Source organism: Elephantulus edwardii, unplaced genomic scaffold (genome assembly GCF_000299155.1).
Source record: "Elephantulus edwardii isolate Elephantulus edwardi_28Jun2011 unplaced genomic scaffold, EleEdw1.0 scaffold00278, whole genome shotgun sequence".
Classification (NCBI taxonomy): Eukaryota; Metazoa; Chordata; class Mammalia; order Macroscelidea; family Macroscelididae; genus Elephantulus; species Elephantulus edwardii.
The window spans coordinates 2,728,495-2,735,874 of NW_006400028.1; the positions used below are offsets into that span (position 1 = coordinate 2,728,495).

At 41.1% G+C, this 7,380-nt stretch overlaps 1 pseudogene; it reads right to left on the reverse strand.

The window, feature by feature from the left end:
- Positions 1-3,456: 3,456 nt before the first annotated feature.
- LOC102846622 lies at positions 3,457-3,975 on the reverse strand (annotated as a pseudogene).
- Between the last annotated feature and the right edge of the window lie 3,405 nt (positions 3,976-7,380).

Genomic DNA, 7,380 nt, shown 5'->3' on the forward strand with positions numbered 1-7,380 from the left:
CCTTGTTTTTTAATGCAGCATAGTATTCCATTGTGCGAATATACCACAGCTTCTCTAGCCATTCGTTTGTTGATGGGCACTTAGGTTGTTTCCTGTTGTGAGGATTTTTGCTTTCTTGGTGTTGAGAAGTGATCAATACTGATGTCCTTCATGTCATTCCACAACTTGTCATCTCGTCTTAAGTAATGTTCAATGCATCAATTCTATTATTGAGATGTTTTTTTTAATTCAAGTGGGAGAATAGTCAAGGTCATATTTTTGCTTTTATGGACTTGTTTTAATTTTCTTCAGCTTCTGTTTGAACTTTAATATGAGAAATTGATGGAGCCCCTGACTTGTTCTGATGATTTGTAGTTTTCCCACTGTCTCTTTCCACAGATGGAGGCAATTTGATTCTTGTATATTCATCAGGTAAACTCCATGTGTTTAGTGACCATTTATAATTTTTAAAATAAGTATTTTCATGTAACGATGGGAAAAACATTAAAAAAAAGATAAAAGCCAAAGTATTTTTTTTAAAGGCATTTTCAATGGCTAAATGTGAAACCTATACTTGGACCAGGAGGCAGTCATCAGAACAGAGCAAGGGAACACTGCATGGTTCAAAATTGGGAAGGGCATACGCCAGGGATTCATCCTATCTCCATACCTTTTCAACCTATATGCAGAACAGATTATCCGGGAGGCTGGGCTCTATGAGGAGAAATGTGGGGTCAGGATTGGTGGACGATTTATCAACAATCTGTGTTATGCGGATGACACAACCCTGCTTGCTGAAAATGAAGAGGACCTGAAGCACCTGCTGCAGAGTGCCAAGGACTGCAGCCTCCAGTATGGATTGAGGCTCAATGTCAAGAAGACAAAGATTCTCACCACTGGACCAATTGGCAGCATCAGGATGGATGGCGAAGAGATTGAGATTGTACACAGCTTTAGTTTGCTTGGCTCCACAGTCAACACTCTTGGCAGCAGTAGCCAGGAAATTAAAAGGCACATTGCCATGGGAAAGTCTGCTGTTAGGGACCTCTCCAAAGTACTGAAGAGCAGTGGTGTCTCTCTGGAGACTAAGGTGCATTTGATACAGGCCATGGTCTTCGCAATCACTTGTTATGCATCAGAGAGTTGGACAATGACCAAGGAGGATCGAAGGAGAATTGATGCCTTTGAGCTGTGGTGCTGGAGAAGAGTACTAAGAACCATGGACTGCTAGGAAAACAAACAGATTCATCCTGGAAAGGGTTAAACTGGGTGGCTTCTTGGAGGCAAGGATTCTGAGGCTCCGTCTAACATACTCTGGACATGTTGTGAGGAGACACCGGTCCTTGGAGAAGGACATCATGCTTGGGAGGGTGGAGGGACGGCGCAGGAGAGGAAGGCCCTCTATGAGGTGGATTGATTCAGTGACTGGGATAATTGAGATGGGAGTGTCAGAGACAGTGCATTTGGCACAGGACAGAGCAGAGTTTAGGGCTGTTGTACATAGGGTTGCTATGAGTCGCAAGCGACTCGACAGCACATAATAACAACAACAACAACAAATCATTGGTTGTACATGTTGTCCTACTACCTCTGGCCCAATTTCTCTTACCAAGTTCATATTTTTCAACTTCCAGACCTTCTTGGTTTTCAACTTATGCATTCCAGTCCCCAGTTATTATTAACGTATGTTGATTGCATGTTTGATCAATTTCAAACATCAGAAGTTGGTAGAAATCTTTAATTTACTCATATTTTTTTAGCTTTTAGTGGTTAGTGTGCATGTATGAACAACAGTTTTAAAACTGTTGTTTTGTGTATATGGATATCATTATCATCACTAAGAGCATTGTACATTGGGATAGATCTTGAAATATTCTTTTATTGATAATAAGTGAAATTTCATTTCTCTTCAGTATATTATCCCCAGAAAAAAAAACAACAAAAAAAAAACCCAAACAAACCAACCACAAAAACAACAACTAAAAAAACCAAAAAGCCAACCAAACACTTCAAACTCACTGCCATCAATTTAAACCCTCCAAAGGGTTTTGGTGGCTGTAACTTGTATGAGAGGAGATTGCCCATCTTTCTCCTGTGGAGCTGCTGGTGGATTTGAACTGGTAGAGGCACCACCTCTGGGATAGCAGAACAACTCCTTTCAGACTATATACCACCAGAGCTCCTCTTTCCCAGCAGAGAAGCTGTAAAAAAGAGAAGCTGGGATGAGGGTGCCAAGTCTGACCTGCACTAACTTCATCAGGGGCGAGAGTTCCCCATCAGCAACACCCACAAGCAAAACCCATTTTCACTAAGTCGGACAAGTACTCCTGCATTTACTTCTACTAATTCTAACACTAACCACCCCTCCTTCCCAGGACTCTCACTGCCCTGCTACTCAGTCCAATAATCCATTGCAATGGCCTCACAGAATTCACTCACAGTTACAGGGTTAGTAGGGAAGTTAAAGTTACAATTCAGGTTGAAAATAGTTCTTCAGTCAGAATAGTGTCTCAAGCGTGCTTGCAGGCCCCTTGACCTTCAACTTCAAGGCTCAGTTCAGTGTTACAAAGCTCTGTTAGGCCTGCCAATTCGGCTGTCTTCCCACCAGCAAGTCCTCCAGCAAGCTTGAGCAAAGGTCTGGCTCTGGATCTGTAGAGTGATAGCCACAAGTCAGTGCTGTCTGAGGTGTTGCCTCCGATTCTCCATGGCCGCTGCTGTTGCACTCATCTAGGCCCCAATCTGATGGGTATAGGAGTCTCTGGTCCTGAAGGCACTGCATTGCATTGCATTGCACTGCACTGCATTGCATTCTCTGCTTCTTTCTTGCTGGTAGTGAGATTCTGTGTTTTGGATGCTGACCCTATTCCATTTAAACTTAGCAGAATGACAAACTGGCCAATCCTCTCATAGATAGAATCCTCACCCAAATAGCATGTTCCTGCCCAGCCATGTGGTGAAAATCAAAGGCAATGGTCTAAGAAAACCATTTTGCACAATAAATCCATTGTCCTACAATAGCTCATATGATTGTCTGATTCAACTCACTAATGCCTAAGATACTTACTTGTCCAGTGGTGAGACTTTTTGTTTTCTTGGCCTTCTGATGTAAGCCATGTTGAAGGCCGTATTCTTTGATCTTTTGTAGCATGGCTTCGAGTCCTCTTTACTTGCAACAAACAAGACCGTGCCATTTGCATAATACAGGTTGGGGTTTTTAAAAATTTTTTTTATTTCACATTTGTTGATTTTTATTCATAATCTGTTTTTCAATACAATTTACATCCTCATCCTCATCCCCATTCCCATCCTGATTATACAGATGTTAGTGGCAGAAAGGCCTGGAATAAATGCATCCAAGGGAGAGGATAAGAGGCAAAGCTGTGAAGCTACGTGCATGAACAGGTTCTAAGGGGGAGAGGGAGGAGAGTGTCTTGAGAATAAACTCAAGGTAATTAGAGGGTTTCAGCTAAAGTTTGTTCAGTCATCCTTGTCTTTTGCTCCATGTTTCAGGATGTGTGTGAACTCGATGTAATTGAAATTCCCCTTTTTGTCGATCGGAGCTTCTCTGTAGAGCTCGTCCACTTCCTCCTCCATAAAGCGATCCCCCATGGTGGTCAGCAGCTCTCTTAGATAATCTTCCTGAAGGGTGCCTGTTGCTTCTTCATCAAAGCAGGCAAAAGCATTTCTGATGACATCCTCTGGATTTGTCCCATTGAGCTTCTCCCGAAACATCGTGAGGAACATGGCGAAGTTGATGGGCCCTGGAGCCTCATTCATCATGGCTTCCAGGTACGCATCCGTTGGGTTCTTCCCTAGAGAGGCCAGCATATCATGCAAGTCTTCCTTGTTGATGAAGCCATCTCTGTTCTGGTCAATCATGTTGAAGGCCTCTTTGAACTCCTGAATCTGGGACTGATCAAACATGGGAAACACGTTGGATGTTGTGCGCTGAGGGCGCTTCTTGGTGGTCTTGGTCTTGGCCTTTTTGCTCGACATGGTGGCTGTTTAATTTGTCAGATGCCTGGACCGGGCTGCGCTGCACGAGGCGAGGAGAACACAACAATGACCGGGCTGTGGCTGCGGCAGAGCCGAAACTTCCCAATACAGGTTGTTAAAGAGAAGAAATCTGTATGAGCAAATAATTCATGAAACTGGACTCTATGAAACAAGAATGTGGCATCAGGATCAGAGGAAAACTCATCAATAACCTATGTTATGCAGATTACATAACCTTGCCTCTCAACATCAAGAAAACAAAAATTCTCACCACTGGACTGACCTCCTTTATAATGGATGGAGAAAAGATTGGAATTGTCAATAACTTACTTGGATCCACAATCAACATTCTTGTTATAAGCAGTCAGGATATCAGGAGATAAGTTATAATGGGAAAGTATGCAGTCAGGGACCTTTCCAAATTACTGAGGAGCAATGATATAAGTTTGAGGATTAAGGTGTGCTTGATTAAGGTCATGGTCTTTTTTAAAATTTTATTTTATTCATTTTAATGAGGTCATGGTCTTTTCAATCACTTGCTATGCATTGAAGAGCTGGATAATGAGTAAGGATGACAGAAGAAGAATTGATACCTTTTAACTGTGGTGTTAGAGTACTGAACATCCCATGGATTGACACAAGAATCAAACAGATATGCTTTGGAGAAGGTGCTGTCAGAGTGCTCCTTGGAGGCAAAGATGATAAAGCTTCATCTCACAAACTTTAGACATTTTGCTAGGAAGGCTAATTCCTCAGAGAGGGATATCATGCTTGGAATGGTAGAGGGTGAAAAAAGAGAGAAAGACTCTTAACCAGATGGTTAACACAATGACTACATCAATAGGTTTAAGTATGTCAGAGATTGTAAAGATGGCACAGGTTAGGACAGGGTTCAGATCTATTGTTCAGAGGGTTGCTATGGGTCATGATTGTATTGCATCTATCAACAACAATAATGGCTAGGATATTGCTCTATGTCCCATTTAATTTTTGGCAACTTCCAAAATTCCTAGATTCCTACTGTGTGCATTCATGTTCCAGTTAATCAGTAAATGAAAGTCCATCATTGGGTGTAAACTTTACTCCTTCGAGTCATTAAGATAGACTCTACTTTAAGGAGGTGGCGCTTCCCCACTCATATTTTGAGTGCCTACCAGTCTGGGCCATTGCATATTAAGCCAGTAAAAAGTATGATTGTTGTTGTTGTTACATGACTCACAGTGTCCCTAAGCACAATCGCTCTGAACCCTGTCTATCTTGAGCCAATCTCACTGTCTCTGACACATCTACATCTATTATTACCCCTGTTGCTGTGTCAAACCATCTCATCTAGGGTCTTCCTCTCCTGCATGATTAGGCTTTTATTTTTAAAAGATTACTCAAAATGGAAAGAATGCATGGGAGGCGTAAACAATTTCAGCTGTGGCTTGGACTATCTGAATTGGTCTAGGCTGGTGACAGTGAGGACAGGAGAATACAAGAATAGGATTGTTCTTGCTGTGTGCCCTCTGATACATTTTTATAGCCATAAAGAGCTCAGGAGAACTGTCTTATAGGAATTATTTTTTTAATCTGTGTTTTTTTGGGTTTTTTAGTTTTATTTAGGAGTTTCAGAGGAAGAGGCAAAGGGGTGGGGAAAAGGAAGTTCAAGGAGGGTTGTGATGAATCTAAATTGACTCAAAGGCAATGGGCCTGGATTTTAGGTTTAGAACCTTTACAGAAGAGGAATGCCACATATTCTTCCCCTGGAGCAGCTGGTAGGTTTGAACTACCAATCTTTTGATTAGTCACTAGGACTTCTTTACTATTGAGTCATATCCTGACTCCTAGCAATTCTGTAGCAAACAGTAGAACTGTCCCATAGGGTCCCAACACTCTGAATCTTTACGGAAGGAGATGGCCTTTCTTCTGAAGAGAAGGTGAAGGGTTCAAACACGAACCTTTCAGTTAGTAGCACAGTGGTTTCTCTCTTTCCAAGACAGATTGGTTTGTTCTTTTGGAAGTCTGATATTCTTCACCAACACCACAATTAAAAGACATTGTTTCTTCTCTAGTCTTTCTTATTCATTGTCTGGCTTTCCAGTTCATACGAAGCAAGTGCAAATACCTTGGGTTGGATCAGGTACACTTTAGAGTTTAAACTAACATCCTTGCTCTTTAACACTGTGAAGAGGTCTTTGACAGCATCTATCTCATTGCCTAAGCAAGTCAACCCTCCAGTGGGTTTTCTGAGGCTGTAAATTGTAATGGAGGGCAAATAACAAATGCTGGCGAAATTGTGGAGAGATTGGAACCCTTATTCACTGCTGGTGGGAGTGTAAAATGGTGCAACCACTATGGAAGTGCTTTCTCAAAAAGTTGGAAATAGAAATACCATTTGACTCAGCAATTCCACTACTAGAAATATACCCTAAAGAAACTATAACTGACATCCAAACAGATATATGCACATCCATGTTTACTGCTGTGTTATTTACAATAGCAAAGAGATGGAAGCAACTCAAGTTCCCATCAACAAATGAATGGATAGAAAAACTAGGGCATATTTACACAATGGAACAGTATGCAGCACTGAAAAAATAAAGGAATTAATAAAATATTACACAACATGGGTGATCCTGGAGGACATTATGCTGTGTAAAATATCTCAGTCACAAAAGGACAAATATTGCATAACACCATTGTTAAAAAACAAGACTGACATGGGGGTTGGGGAAAACTAAGAAAAGAGAGGATAAATTAGAACATTGGAACAGATATAGGAAAGAACTTTTTAGAAGGAACATATGATTGGCATTTTATGTACAACAGCCCAGAATAAGAGGTACATTGCAAAGAGGACAGGGAGGAGGAAGAGGGAGATAATTGTGCATCAATGAATGAATATTTAAAAAAAAAAGTGAACTGAGGGTGGGGAAAGTGAGGAAGAAAGGGTAAATTGTGCACCAATAAATGGATGAAGATTTAACTTTTCTGTAAATTTTCATTAAAATCACAACTAAAAAAATTTATTTTAAAAATGTAAATTAAAAAAAAATTGTACTGGACAAATTTGCCCATCTTTCTTCTGTGGATCTGCTAAAGTATCCATACTCCCAGAGAGGTGCTAACTTTAGGTTAGTGGTACAACAACCTACAGACCAATGCTACCAGAGCCGCTCGACCTAAAATGCAAATCCAGTCAAGCCAGGCTTCAGTATAAAAAGCCCCATTGTCTTGCCCTTGTGTATTCTCCAGGATAAAGTTAAATCTCTTGAAGCAATCTACTTTGCAACCTCTCCTTCTAAGGTCAAAGCTCTCCAAGAGGCGTCACACCAATGGAATTCCTTTCACCTGAATGCTCTTTCACAGCCTGAAACTTTCACAAGGCGGTCTGCTTGTTTATTAAATATATACCAGCCCCAT